Source organism: Heloderma suspectum, chromosome 3, assembly GCF_057233095.1.
Source record: "Heloderma suspectum isolate Gila_16-S chromosome 3, 16-S_ref, whole genome shotgun sequence".
Taxonomy (NCBI): Eukaryota; Metazoa; Chordata; class Lepidosauria; order Squamata; family Helodermatidae; genus Heloderma; species Heloderma suspectum.
Genome location: NC_139460.1, coordinates 272,623,611 through 272,638,457, shown reverse-complemented (window position 1 = coordinate 272,638,457; position 14,847 = coordinate 272,623,611).

The following is a 14,847-nucleotide window of genomic DNA, read 5'->3' as shown; positions in this document are numbered from 1 at the left end:
CAGCCTGCGCAGTTCTTTCTGTGCTGGCTGTGAGGGGGTAGGAGAGAGGGTTGGATCTCTCACTCCCCTTTCCGCGATCACAGCACTGTCTCCAACCTCGGAAGGGGGACTCCAAACAACCTATAGCCCCTGGGACACTTGCCCAGGGACCTCGGGATTGCTCCCTTATTTATTCATTTGTTTCTCTGAGGTTCAACCTGCCTTCTTCACCAAGAAAATGGTACTCAAGGTGGCTAATAACTTAAAAATTAAAATAAAAACTTTGTTAAAACCATCATAAAACAAATTAATTAAAAACACACAAAAAAACACAACAATAAAATAATAGAAACAGTGCTCAGCCCAGTAAACCAGCATGCATGCCAAAGGCCTGCTTGAATAAAAACGTATTTGCCTACCCGCTGAAGGACAGCAGAGAGAGAACCAATGTAGCCTCCCTCAACAAGGAGTTCCACAGCCTGGGAGCAGCCACTGCGAAGGCCCTCTCCACCAAACATGACTCTGATGGTAGCAGTACCAAGAGAAGGGCCTCAGCATAAAGAAACCCCAGGCAGGCTCACACGGAAGAAGGTGGCCTTTTAGGTAGCCTGGTCCCAAGTCATACAAAGCTTTAAAGGTCATAACCAGTAAATTGAATTGTGTCCAGAAAGAAACAGGTAGCCAATGAAGCTGTTAGAACAAGGGACTCACATGCTCCCTGGAACTGGCCTCAGTCAACAGTCTGGCTGCAGCATTCTGGACCAGCTGGAGTTTCTGAGTGGTTTTTGAAGCCAGCCCTACATGGAACACATTACAACAGTCCAAACAGGATGTAACTGAGGCATGTGTGATTGTGGCCAGATCAGACATCACTAGGAACATGTGCAGTTGGCACACTAGCGTCAGCTGTGCAAACACACTCCTGGTCAACCCCAAAACCTGGGCATCCATGTTCAAGGCCAAGTCCAGGAGTACACACTAACTGTGAGCCTCAGTCTTCAGGGTGAGTATAACCCCATCCAGCACAGGTTGAGGCCTTATTTCCTGATCCACCTTTCATTTAATTTATTATATTTCTTTACTGCTCCATAGCCAAAGCTCTCTGGGTGGGTCACAAAAAATAAAAACCATTAAAATACATTATAAAAGTATAAAAACCATTCACATAAGGACATAAAACAGATAGCATATGCAACAACAACATATATCTAAAACAGTTTCAAACTATCAGCCAGAGACAATCCATTACCTGATAAAAAGACTTGTTACATGCTGCCAAATGCCAGAGAGAAGAGGCAGTTTTAAACTGGTGTTGAAAAGACTATAAAGTTGGTGCCAGACAAGCCTCATTGGGGAGATAATTCCATAAAATGGGGGGCCACCAACAAGAAGGCCCTCTCCCCTGTTGCTGCCCTCCGAACCTCCCTTGGAGGAGGCACCTGGGGGAGGGCCTTGGATGCAGATTCAGTTCATGCTGGGAGAGGTGTTCCATCAGGTACTGTGGTCCTGAGCGGTGTAACGGTTTTATAGGTCAAAACCAGCACCTTGAATTGTGGTTGGAATCATATAGGCAGCAAGTGCAAGTGGGCCAGAATCAGTGTTATATGGTCAGACCATCTTGTCCCTGTTATCAGTCTGGCTGCTGCATTTTGCACAGGCTGCAGCTTCTGAACCATCTTCAGAGGCAGCCCTACGTAGAGTGCATTGCAGTAACTTTTGACTAACCAGGAGCCTAACTAACACTTTAATTAAACTAACACAAATTAAAATTAATTTCACTACTATTACTATTGTGAACCATCTCCTTGAGTCTAATGGGAAAAGAGGTTGATTTACACAAGCAGGGACTTTAATAAGTAATGCTACTGATGGCATTATATAAATACATTCCCAGCATCATCTCAGAATTAAAGGGAAAGGGCCCACTTACCAATATTTCCTTATTTATCTAAAACCGTATAGCCCACTTTTCTCCGGGAAAAAAATAATCTCAGAGCAACTTACAGCACATACGTTTATATAGAACATCTCAAATGTAAAACAAAAACAAGCCAAAACTATTAAAAACAATTAAATATCATAAAACCAGGAGTGGGATTAAAGAATTTGAGCATAAAAGTAAGGGAGGCATTTCTACACAAGGTTGTTTCTACTCATGGTTGTTTATGGCTTCTTTAGACAAGGATGTGACCCTCCAGTTTCACTTCTGTGTCTTACCAGCACTTTCAGCAGTTCTTTTTAGAACAGGGAAAATGTAGCATTTAATTGTGAAAGCAAAAGAAAGCACTGTTTCGACTTGTGTATTTGTACTGTTCTGTTATACCACAGTGCCCTTTAGAGGTTACGTAGTGGGAAATCAGGAAAGGAAACCTTCCTCATGTAGTGTTGGGATCTCAATTCTACAATGAAACTGAATGTAGATGCAGTGGATTAATAAGCCTTGAGTAGAATAGCCCTAAATGGGTAGACATCTCCACTCCTCTACTGTGGAGAATCCTCATTTGCATGTGTATGAAACTGCTCTCCATGAGGTGCCAATGGTTAGATATATATCTTCATTAAAACAATGTTACCTGTCAGCGAAAATATTATAAACTGTGTGTATGTGTGTGTAGGGCTGGCCCAAGACATTTTGCTGCCTGAGGTAAAGGACAAGGTGGCGCCCCCCCCACATTCCATGTAGAAAAGACAACTGGACTAGCAATTGAATCTTTCTTTGACACTGGGATGGGACAGCATCCTGCACAGCACTGGAAGGCAGCAGGGTAGTTTAGGGGGTGCAGGGCAAGCCATGTGGCCCACAGCTCTCTCCTCTAACGCCTCGCTGCCACCTCCTAGCATCTGCCACCTGAGGTGACTGCCTCAATCTACCTAATAGTAGGGCCAGCCTTGAGTGTGTGTGTGTTTGGAATTGACTCACTAGCTCATGGGGTGTCAGAATGGTCTATGTAGTTCTACATGACCCAGACATCTGAAGTCTGAAATATATGGAATATATACCCCGATTCCTAGGGAAATCCAAAGCTAGAGATTTGTACAGCTCATCTCTCACTTAAAATGGAAAACACAAACATTACATATTGGCCAAAGTATTTCATACCGAAACTGTTTCATAGTTGTTCAAGGCTTCAGCTGCTTCAGGTAGCTTTAGAAAGAGAGGAAGGATTAGCAGTGGCAGTGAGGAAGGTAGTCCTCATCAAACAACTATGAAAGATTCAACGGAATTGTGTTTTAGGATGCCATTGTATGCATGTTGAGACAAAAAAGCCCTACAACACCCAGCATGCCCCAACCAGCCATGCTGGGAGTTGTATAGGACTTGTATTTTGTCTTAACATGCATAGGATTGTGCCCTTACAGTATTTACTCAGTTTTGGAACAGGTATCAACACCAATAGATCTTTTGACAATGTGATCTTAGGAATAACTGCTGTTCTTTGGAGTTGTGGTTTGTTAAGTTTGATTATATAATTGCTGTTGAAGTTCCTGATTATGTATGCTGTGTCTGATAACAATAAATTGAAATATGGGTTAAAAACAGCAACTTTGAATGAGATGAAATGGAGAGATTAGATTTCAGCCTTAGGGGGATTTCCAGTAGCAGGCAGGATTGTGGATCTGTTCAGGGATGGGAAACCTCCAATCCTCCAGATGTTGTAGGTCTACAACTCCCATCACCCCTGACCATTGGCCATGCTGGCTGGGGCTGATGGGGATTGCAGTCCAACATCTGGAGAGCCAGAGGTTCCCTGTCACTAGTATAAGCTTGTAGAATGAAAGCTGAATTTACTAGTATTTTAACCATTATTTATTCACTACGTTTGTGCCCTGCCTTTCTTCTGAGGAAGGTGGGTGGAGTCGTGATTGAGGCTGCAATCTTATACCCATTCTCCTGAGAGTGAGCCCCATTGAACTTGATGAGACTTACTTTTGAACAGATATGCATAGGATTATACAAAAACCTGTGGGGTGGATCAGGCTGAGACTTTGCCGAGACTATTCAGTTGAACTTCAGCTGTTACCAACAGAGTTTATTTGAGGAACAAAACAAATTTACAGTAAATTGAAGTCTGGCATGAATGGGAGTGGCTTTGCCAGGACCACTCAGTGAACTTCTTCTGTCTCCATTGCTGCTTATATCTTAGTGAACTTTTCTCAACAACCTAGCTTATATCCGGGGCCACTGTCAAAGGCAGGCACAGGTGGGCACCTGCAGAGGGCCCACACACCAGCAGGGGCCCACTAATAAGAGCTCCTAGATTTACTCCTCCTTTACAAGCATCTCTACACCAGCCTAAAATCCCGCATTTAAAATGGGGCTTCCTGCTTCCTTTTTAAATGCAGGGTCAAAACAGACTCCATTTACATGTGCTTCCTTTCCCCCCTCACCTTTCCCCCTCCCCCTTATCTGAGTCTTCCATATGTTTCGTTGATCTAGCTCCTCTTCTTGCAGCTTTTCCTTTTTTATGGAGGGAATTCAAGCAGAACACAAGCAGGGTAATGTGATACCTCATTATCTCCTATCTATTTAAAAATGGAATAAAGGTCATTTAGTGCAGGAGATGCCCTGGAGGTTCATGACGTCATCTAAAGGGCCCTGCAAACGTCAGTGAGTGAGCCATCTCAATAGCAGGATAAAAGCTCCATGTGAAGAAGCCCTATGTCACTGCAACTTGCTTGTCCACCTGCCTCTTGCTTTGGCTCAGACACTGTGGTGGTGAGAAGGAGGAGCAGTAAATGCCACTGCCTACTTGCTCATTGGCTCTCTGCCAGCCAAGCAAACAAGTGGTAGCAATTACGAGAAAGGAGCAGAAGTAGTTGGTGACAGTAGAAGTGAGAAAGTACACTCAGGGCATAATCCTAAGCATGTTTAGACAGAGAAAAGGCCTACAACTCCCAGCAATCCCCAGCCAAGCTGGCTGAGGAATGCTGGGAGTTGTAGGCCTTTTCTCTGTCTAAACATGCTTAGGATTGTGCCCTCACTGAGGGATGGGGCTCACTGAGGGTGTCTTGTCCAAAGACCCTTAAAAACCTGATGCCGGCACTGCTTGTTGTTGTTGTTCAGTCGTTCAGTCGTGTCCGACTCTTCGTGACCCCATGGACCATAGCACGCCAGGCCTTCCTGTCCTGCGCTCTCTCCCGGAGCGTGCTCAAGTTCATATTCATTGCATCCGTGATGCTATCTAGCCATCTCATCCTCTGCCGTCCCCTTCTCCTTTTGCCTTCAGTCTTTCCCAGCATCAGGGTCTTTTCCAGGGAGTTTTCTCTTCGCATTAGGTGGCCAAAATATTGGAGCTTCAGCTTCAGTATCTGTCCTTCCAATGAGCACTCAGGGTTGATTTCCTTTAGGATGGACTGATTTGACCTCCTTGCAGTCCAGGGGACTCATAAGAGTCTTCTCCAGCACCACAGTTCGAAAGCATCAATTCTTCGGCGCTCAGCCTTCCTTATAGTCCAGCTCTCACAGCCATACATTACTACTGGGAAAACCATAGCTTTGATTAGACGGACCTTTGTCGGCAAGGTGATGTCTCTGCTTCTTACTATGCTGTCTAGGTTGGCCATAGCTTTCCTCCCAAGGAGCAAGCGTCTTTTAATTTCATGACTACAGTCACCGTCTGCGGTGATCTTGGAGCCCAAGAAAGTAAAATCTGTCACTGCTTCCATTTCTTCCCCTTCTATATGCCAGGAAGTGATGGGGCCAGATGCCATGATCTTAGTTTTTTTAATGTTGAGTTTCAAACCAGCTTTTGCACTCTCCTCTTTCACCCTCAACAAGAGGCTCTTGAGATCCTCTTTGCTTTCTGCCATTAGGGTGGTATCGTCTGCATATCGGAGGTTGTTGATAATTCTCCCAGCAATCTTAATTCCGACCTCGAATTCATCCAACCCGGCATTTCTCATGATGTACTCTGCATATAAGTTAAATAAGCAGGGTGACAATATGCAGCCTTGTCGTACTCCTTTCCCAATTTTGAACCAATCGGTTGTTCCATGTCTGGTTCTGACTGTTGCTTCTTGACCCTCGTACAGGTTTCTCAGGAGACAGGTACGGTGGTCTGGTACTCCCATCACTTTAAGAATTTGCCACAGTTTGTTGTGATCCACACAATCAAAGGCTTTAGCGTAGTCAATGAAGCAGAAATAGACGTTTTTCTGGAATTCTCTTGCTTTCTCCATGATGCAGCGAATGTTGGCGATTTGATCTCTAGTTCCTCTGCCTCTTCTAAACCCAGCTTGTACTTCCGGTAGTTCTCGGTTCACATACTGCTGAAGCCTAGCTTGTAGGATTTTGAGCATCACCTTGCTGGCATGTGAAATGAGCGCAATTGTGCGGTAGTTTGAACACTCTTTGGCATTGCCGTTCTTTGGAATTGGAATGTAAACTGACCTTTTCCAGTCTTGTGGCCACTGTTGAGTGTTCCACCCTTGTTTTCCTGCCTTGGAAGTTGCACAGATATGAACTCCAATATAATTATTATCTCGGAATTATATTCTTACAAGGAACTCCCTGTCGATTCAAAGAGCATGTTGTATTGGCCCCAGGAGCGTAGCCAAGTCATTTGTAGTGTTAGAGAGGCCTAGAGATCCGTAATGCTTGCTTAAGTTCATTAATGGTGCAATTCCCTTGTTAGTAAGCCTCTGAGCATGTGCAGATGAATCAAACAGCCTTCTCAGCACATTCCTTACTAATGAGCAGAAAGCCTTATCAGGCCATGCCTGCGAAGTGAAGCTATGTGCTTATGCTGAGCTGCAGGTGGCTGTGCTGAGAACCAAGTGCTGTTAGTCTATGCTGGGAATGAATGCTAGGGGCGCTTGCTAGTGTTGTGCTACATCATGGCTAACGTGTATTGTATAAAATCCATTGTACCCAATGGCTCTGGGTTCAAAGAAGCTGCCTGATCCAACCATTGGGTACGCCTGTATGCTGTAAGTTACCCAATAAAGTCTCCTTGTACGTAAACCTTTGCATCTGATTTATCCCTGTCTTGGCACCTCTAAATTAAGAGGTCAAAGCCCACGGCCAGGGCAACACACATGTCTAACATTTTGATTTTATTATAAAGCACAGCAGTGTCCTGTAAAAACAAGAAATAAATGTCTTCTTGGTGAATAATAAATAGTTCTTTATAAGATGGAAGGCCTGAATGTGTGTGCAGGGAGGTGTTTTTGTAGAAGAGTCTAATCAGTAGAGTTGGGTTGGCTGGCAAGGTGCATTCACAGAGACTTTGAATGGTATCTAGAAATTTTTCAGACTTGCTGAAGGTATCAGCCCTCATTTTTTTTTTTCATTAGACATATCTGGACAAGTTACATTTGTAAACCTGTCCAGTATAATTGATGTGCATTTCAATGAAGGGTATAAAATACTTAAAAAATAAACAATATGTGCAAATTTGTGTGTGTACCTAATACAAGATTTTTCACACACAAAACACACACACCTGTTTATGGATTATACCAAATAAATTGCAAGGGGAAGAGTGAGACATAGACCAAAAATGAATCCATTAATTATCCTATTTCTAAACATTAAGCAGAACATCTGGGTGTGTAGGATGATTTCATAATAGAGGCAGGATGAATGTGAATATCTGTAAAGTAAGAAGGGTGCATTATTCAGGAACTGTGAATAATTCCACAGTAGTAATGTTAAGAAAGGTGCACTGCAGTCATATGCATGTTTAGTCTGAAGAAAGTCTTACTACTGTATTCAGTGAAACATACCCTCAAGTAAGTGTATTTAAGATGCAACCTTAGCTGAAGTTAGCTGAAGTTATGAACTTAGCTGAAGCTCCGGCTCTAAGTTTTATATTACAGAGGAGCCATGATAGTTTGTTGTGGCATGAACAACAAACAGTCCTGTGGTACCTTGAAGAATAACAAATGTATTGTGGCAAAACCATTGTGGCTAGACCCAATTCATCAGATGCATGTGCCAAGTAGGCTCCAGCCCACAAAAGTTTATGCCACCATACATTTGTTAGTCTTTATGGTGCCATGGGACTGTTTGCAGCTTTAGTTTAGGCACTGCAAGCTACTGTTTGTGCTATAGATGCTAATGCCACCAGAAACATTCAGAAGCTGTTTTCACAAGTGGCACTGAAATAGCTTTTTGTATTTCTCACTTGCTTACTTCAAATGAATACCTAAATTTCCTAATATTAATCTTAGATTTAAAATTAGAGTTGTCATATGCTTTTCCTTGCCCTGATCACGTATCTTTAACAGCAGCTTGACATATAGAAGTCTGGGAGTTGAAACTTTTCTTGACAGATAAAATGCTGGGGAAAATTTTACCGGTTAAGCTTCAGAATGCCAGGTTGCTGTCAAAGACACAGAAGCAGGGCTAGTAACCTGTTGGCAAGAGCATAATTGTGTTAGGTTATACCCCTTGTATATGTGGATATCAGCAAGGAAGAGCAGAGATGTGTGCTTCCTTACATGACATGCTCTCTCGAGAACTACTTGTCCCAGTTCCTGGTGCATAGGCAGGGGAGACGGTCAGCAGGTAGGATGGACAACCCACCATAATAATCAGGGACATTGATCGCAGGGACAGTGGGAATCAGTGCTGCTGGTAGGAATTACATGCCCAAAATATAAGGGAGAAAATATCTAATACACACATGGCAAGAATGGTTAAGCCATCTAGCTATTTTGTCTATTTAGTGTGAACTTGCAAGAAAAATGGACTTTGAGGAGATAATTTTATCATGGTTATCAGGAATGGCTAGGGAGCCACCTGGCAAGAGTGGTGAAAACCCCTGCTGCTCCTTCTGATCTCACTAGTGCTGTCACTATTCTCTCTCATCCCTTCTCAGCGGCCTCCGCCTCGGGATGGATTTTTTTCATTGAAATCTTGAAGAAAGGACACCAAGGAGTGTCCTGAACATGTTCACATTTTTTTTCAGTCCTGTGCAATTGCTCAGGATGAATTTATTTATTTATTAATTCATTTAATTTCTATACCGCCCAATAGCCGAAGCTCTCTGGGCAGTTCACAAATGTCTGCTGCTAGGAATTTTTTGTAATTTCCCCCTCAGTTTTACTGCTCTGCTTTGAAATTTGCACAGTTTTGTCTTCTGTGTTACTGCTATGCCATGAAATTTGCATATTTGTAGTGATCTGGCTCACTTGTGGATGTTGAAATTTGCATATGTTTACCGAGCTATCTCACTTGCCTTCCTTGAAATTTGTGTATGTTCAGCGATCCTCTTCACTGCTCTGTAACCCTCATGTACATCTGACAGCGAACAACAGAGACCAATGGAGGGAAGCAACAAGCATGAAGCAGGAGCCAAAAGCAGCTGGCAGCTGCAGGAGAGAAGGAGCTTTAGAGGCAGATGTTATTACTTCAGTAGAAAGTGAAGCAGCCTTTTAAAAAAAAGTGTTCACTAACAAGGGAAGCCCAGAAGTGGATGAAATTGACAACAACATTGACAAAAGGGAGATATCTGTTGTTGTTGTTCAGTCGTTCAGTCGTGTCCGACTCTTCGTGACCCCATGGACCATAGCACGCCAGGCCTTCCTGTCCTGCACTCTTTCCCGGAGCGTGCTCAAGTTCATACTCATTGCATCCGTGATGCTATCTAGCCATCTCATCCTCTGCCGTCCCCTTCTCCTTTTGCCTTCAGTCTTTCCCAGCATCAGGGTCTTTTCCAGGGAGTTTTCTCTTCGCATTAGGTGGCCAAAATATTGGAGCTTCAGCTTCATTATCTGTCCTTGCAATGAGCACTCAGGGTTGATTTCCTTTAGGATGGACTGATATGACCTCCTTGCAGTCCAGGGGACTCGTAAGAGTCTTCTCCAGCACCACAGTTCGAAAGCATCAATTCTTCGGCGCTCAGCCTTCCTTATAGTCCAGCTCTCACAGCCATACATTACTACTGGGAAAACCATAGCTTTGATTAGACGGACCTTTGTCGGCAAGGTGATGTCTCTGCTTCTTACTATGCTGTCTAGGTTGGCCATAGCTTTCCTCCCAAGGAGCAAGCGTCTTTTAATTTCATGGCTACAGTCACCATCTGCGGTGGTCTTGGAGCCCAAGAAAGTAAAATCTGTCACTGCTTCCATTTCTTCCCCTTCTATATGCCAGGAAGTGATAGGGCCAGATGACATGATCTTAGTTTTTTTAATGTTGAGTTTCAAACCAGCTTTTGCACTCTCCTCTTTCACCCTCAACAAGAGGCTCTTTAGATCCTCTTCGCTTTCTGCCATTAGGGTGGTATCGTCTGCATATCGGAGGTTGTTGATAATTCTCCCGGCAATCTTAATTCCGACCTGTGATTCATCCAACCCGGCATTTCTCATGATGTACTCTGCATATAAGTTAAATAAGCAGGGTGACAATATGCAGCCTTGTTGTACTCCTTTCCCAATGTTGAACCAATCGGTTGTTCCATCTCTGGTTCTTACTGTTGCTTCTTGACCCTCGTACAGGTTTCTCAGGAGACAGGTAAGGTGGTCTGGTACTCCCATCACTTTAAGAATTTGCCACAGTTTGTTATGATCCACACAATCAAAGGCTTTAGCGTAGTCAATGAAGCAGAAATAGACGTTTTTCTGGAATTCTCTTGCTTTCTCCATGATGCAGCGAATGTTGGCGATTTGATCTCTAGTTCCTCTGCCTCTTCTAAACCCAGCTTGTACTTCCGGTAGTTCTCGGTTCGCATACTGCTGAAGCCTAGCTTGTAGGATTTTGAGCATCACCTTGCTGGCATGTGAAATGAGCGCAATTGTGCAGTAGTTTGAACACTCTTTGGCGTTGCCGTTCTTTGGAATTGGAATGTAAACTGACCTTTTCCAGTCTTGTGGCCACTGTTGAGTGTTCCAGATTTGTTGGCATATTGAATGCAGCACTTTAACAGCATCATCTTTTAGGATTTTAAATAGCTCGGCTGGAATACTGTCATCTCCACTAGCTTTGTTGTTACTAATGCTTCCTAAGGCCCACTTGACTTCACCCTCTAGGATGTCCGGCTCAAGTTCAGTGACCGCACTATCATGGCTATCAGGGACATTCAGATCTTTCCTGTATAGTTCTTCTGTGTATTCTTGCCACCTCTTCTTAATCTCATCTGCTTCTGTTAGGTCCCTGCCTTCTTTGTCCTTTATCATGCCCGTCTTTGCACAAAGCGTTCCCTTGAGATCTCCAATTTTCTTGAAGAGATCTCTAGTCTTTCCCATTCTGTTGTTTTCCTCGATTTCTTTGCATTGTTCATTTAAGAAGGCCTTCTTGTCTCTCCTTGCTATTCTCTGGAACTCTGCATTCAGTTGGGTATATCTTCCCCTTTCTCCCTTGCTTTTCGCTTCCCTTCTTTCGTGAGCTACTTGTAAAGCCTCATCAGACAGCCACTTGGCTTTCTTGCGTTTCTTTTTCTTTGGGACGGATTTCGTTGCTGCCTCCTGAACAATGTTACGGACCTCCATCCATAGTTCCTCAGGCACTCTGTCTATCAGGTCTAATCCCTGAAATCTATTCCTCACCTCCACTGTATATTCATCAGGGATATGATTTAGGTCATACCTGAACGGTTCAGTGGTTTTCCCGACGTTCTTCAATTTCAGCCGAAATTTTGCAAGAAGCAGCTCATGATCTGAGCCACAGTCAGCTCCAGGTCTTGTTTTTACTGACTGTATGGAGCTTCTCCATCTTTGGCTGCAAAGGACATAATCAATCTGATTTCGATATTGACCATCTGGTGACGTCCATGTGTAGAGTCGCCTCTTGTGCTGTTGGAAAAGAGTGTTTGCTATGATCAGCATGTTCTCTTGGCAAAACTCTATTAGCTTTTGTCCTGCTTCATTTTGTACACCAAGGCCATGCCTGCCTGTTATCCCGGTGATTTCTTGACTTCCTACTTTAGCATTCCAATCCCCTATGATGAAGAGGACATCTTTTTTTGGTGTTAGTTCTAGAAGGTGTTGTAGGTCTTCATAGAACCGATCAACCTCAGCTTCTTCGGCCTCAGTGGTTGGGGCATAGACTTGAATTACTGTGATGTTGAATGGTTTGCCTTGGATTCGTACTGAGATCATCCTATCATTTTTAAGATTGTACCCCAGTACTGCTTTTCCCACCCTTTTGTTGACTATGAGTGCTACTCCATTTCTTCTAAGGGATTCTTGGCCACAATAGTAGATATGATGGTCACCTGAATTAAATTCGCCCATGCCTGTCCATTTTAGTTCGCTGATTCCCAAGATGTCGATGTTCAATCTTGCCATCTCATGTTTGACCACCTCCAGCTTACCTTGATTCATTGATCTGACATTCCAGGTTCCTAAACAGTATTGTTCTTTACAGCATCGGATTTTCTTTTCACCGCCAGACACATCCACAGCTGAGTGTCCTTTCGGGTTTGGCTCAGCCGCTTCACTCTTTCTGGCGCTACTTGGAAATACCCTCTGCTCTTCCCCAGTAGCATATTGGACACCTTCCGACCTGAGGGATATCTGTATGGCTGGCTAAATAGCAGACAGGTTCAAGACCATGATTTTTTTTTTAAAAAATTGCCAATACATTCCTGCATTCATAAGGGCTCAGAAAATCATTTCCTTTTTGCTATCTGATGTTGGGTAGAGGGAGTTGAAGTGGAGGATGAAGTTGACAAGGACTTTGAAAAGAGGAGAATATGGCTATGCTGGGCTCAATAGCGGACGGGTGGTCTTGCAGTCCTGCACACTTTTATGTCTTTGATTGGGTGGTATACAAATGTTAATAAATAAATAATCAGCTGCTATATAGTTCCCCTATTTCAGAACTGTGGCACAGTGTAGAGCTGGTAGGGCAGCTGCACACCTGGGAAAAGCTTCTCCTTTACCCTATGCAAAAATGCTAGTGTAGAATGGTCTGTCTATTCATTACGGCTATAAGCATGGATTGTACTTAAACAAATGAAAAGTTTGCACCAAGGTAAGGCAAATTCTATCCCAGAAAACCTGGATTTGCACATATTTTGTTAATCTGGGGAAAAGGACAATGAGCTATACAAGGCATTGAAGCCCCATCCCTTAATCCCTCCATCTGTTTTACGGTGTTGCACGCCATAAAGCCTATATTTACAACTATAAGGGCTAAAATTTGTGCAAGTAAGCTGTCCTTCTCTGGGTGCTTATTGAAGAAACCTACTAACTCCAAGTTCTTTTTGAACAAACCATCCATTTGAATGCAGGAAACTGGTAAACTCCATCAGCCCTAGGCAATATAGCTAATGGTGAGGGATGATGGGAGATGTAGGCCAAAACATCTGGAGGGCAACAAGTTTATTGCTTTAGGCACTAGGCAAATTAATAAAGCTAATTTGTTACCATACCTGGTTACTCTGATAATCTTATCTCCTTAGAAAACATTAACCAAGCTAGATAACCCATCCAACCGCTAAACTGCATTCCAACACCTTCCATCCATATAAAGTGGAAAGCAAAAGCAAAGGGTTCTTACGAGCCACTAACAGACATTCCTTTCATACCTTCCAAATATTTTTTTTCATATTGATGAATACCTGGCATTTAGGAGAAACTCTCCTGCTTATTTTGTGTTGAAAGGTTGAATGAAAAATAGCGCAAGATGGGACTTGGCAAAACTGCCAACATGAAGAAAATGTACAAGTGAATAGTAATGCAGGATGCCTGTCATGATAAAATTTAAAAGGCTTGGTCGATGCTGTGTTACGCAGAAGCAAACAGAGGGAGCAATCCTATGGCCCCTAGACGGGTGGGGGGCACATAGGACTTTTTGGATTCCTGGATCCACGGTTGGAGACCGTGCTCCGTCCTTGGAGCCAGGAAAAAACGGCACCGACTGGTTCTCTGAGGTTGCAAATGCAACCTTGGAGAGGGGGTAATGGGGGCGTGCTGGTGGGCGGAGAGGGGACTGGGGAAACTAGATGGGTGAAAAAGCCTGTCTAGCCAAAATGCAGAGCGGGAGGAACACAGGCACAGATCGCCTCTGCTGTTCCTCCTGCTCTGCATTGGACACCCATAAGCCTCAAAGTTTGGGGGCTTACTAGCATCGGCATAGGATTGCACCCTCCGTCTTATTTCCCTACATATTCATTACCCTCCCTGGAATAACACAGAAATATTATAGAATCATAGAATAGTAAGGTTGGAAGGGGCCTGTAAGACCATCGAGTCCAACCCCCTGCTCACTGCAGGAATCCAAGTCAGAGCATCCCTGACAGGTGGTTGTCCAGCCTCATAGTATACTTTATATTATAAAGTAAAATAGGTTACTTATAGGGAATAGGTTATATATATTAAAAGCAACAGTAAAACCAATTTCTGATTCCTCGTGTACTGCCGTTCCCATATGCAACATTTACTTAAAACACACACACAATTTAAATGGCTGTTGTGTATGGGGATGCTGGTACACTGCCTTGCAAACTTGCAAAGTCAGTTTAGAAATTTGGTTAAGAATTGCTCTCTATTTATCACCAGTAGACGAATATATCTCAGTCCTAAAAATGGAAATAAACTCCAGTATGTTGTACAGTCGGACATACTTCCTAGGATTGCAGCCTACATGTTGCACTAATGGGGAGCAGCAGGCATTAATAACAAACATCTCACGAAGTGGGAGATAATGTTTATTTTTAATTACGAAGACCGTTAGGGCGGCGCATGTATAACAGTGAGAGCTGCTGGTGACGGGTTTCCCAGGTCGCCTCCTCAGGAGACTCTGGCCGCCTTCTCCCCCGGGAAGAGGAATTCTCCCGCTTTCTCCTCAGCCCGGTGAAACAGTTCGGTTTGCCGCGTCTCTCGGCCTCCTTGGCAACCCCGGGCCGCGTTCTGTTTCTATGGCAACATTGGGCACTCGGCGTCCCCGTTGCCTCAGCAACCTCGGCGGGGCCCCACCAC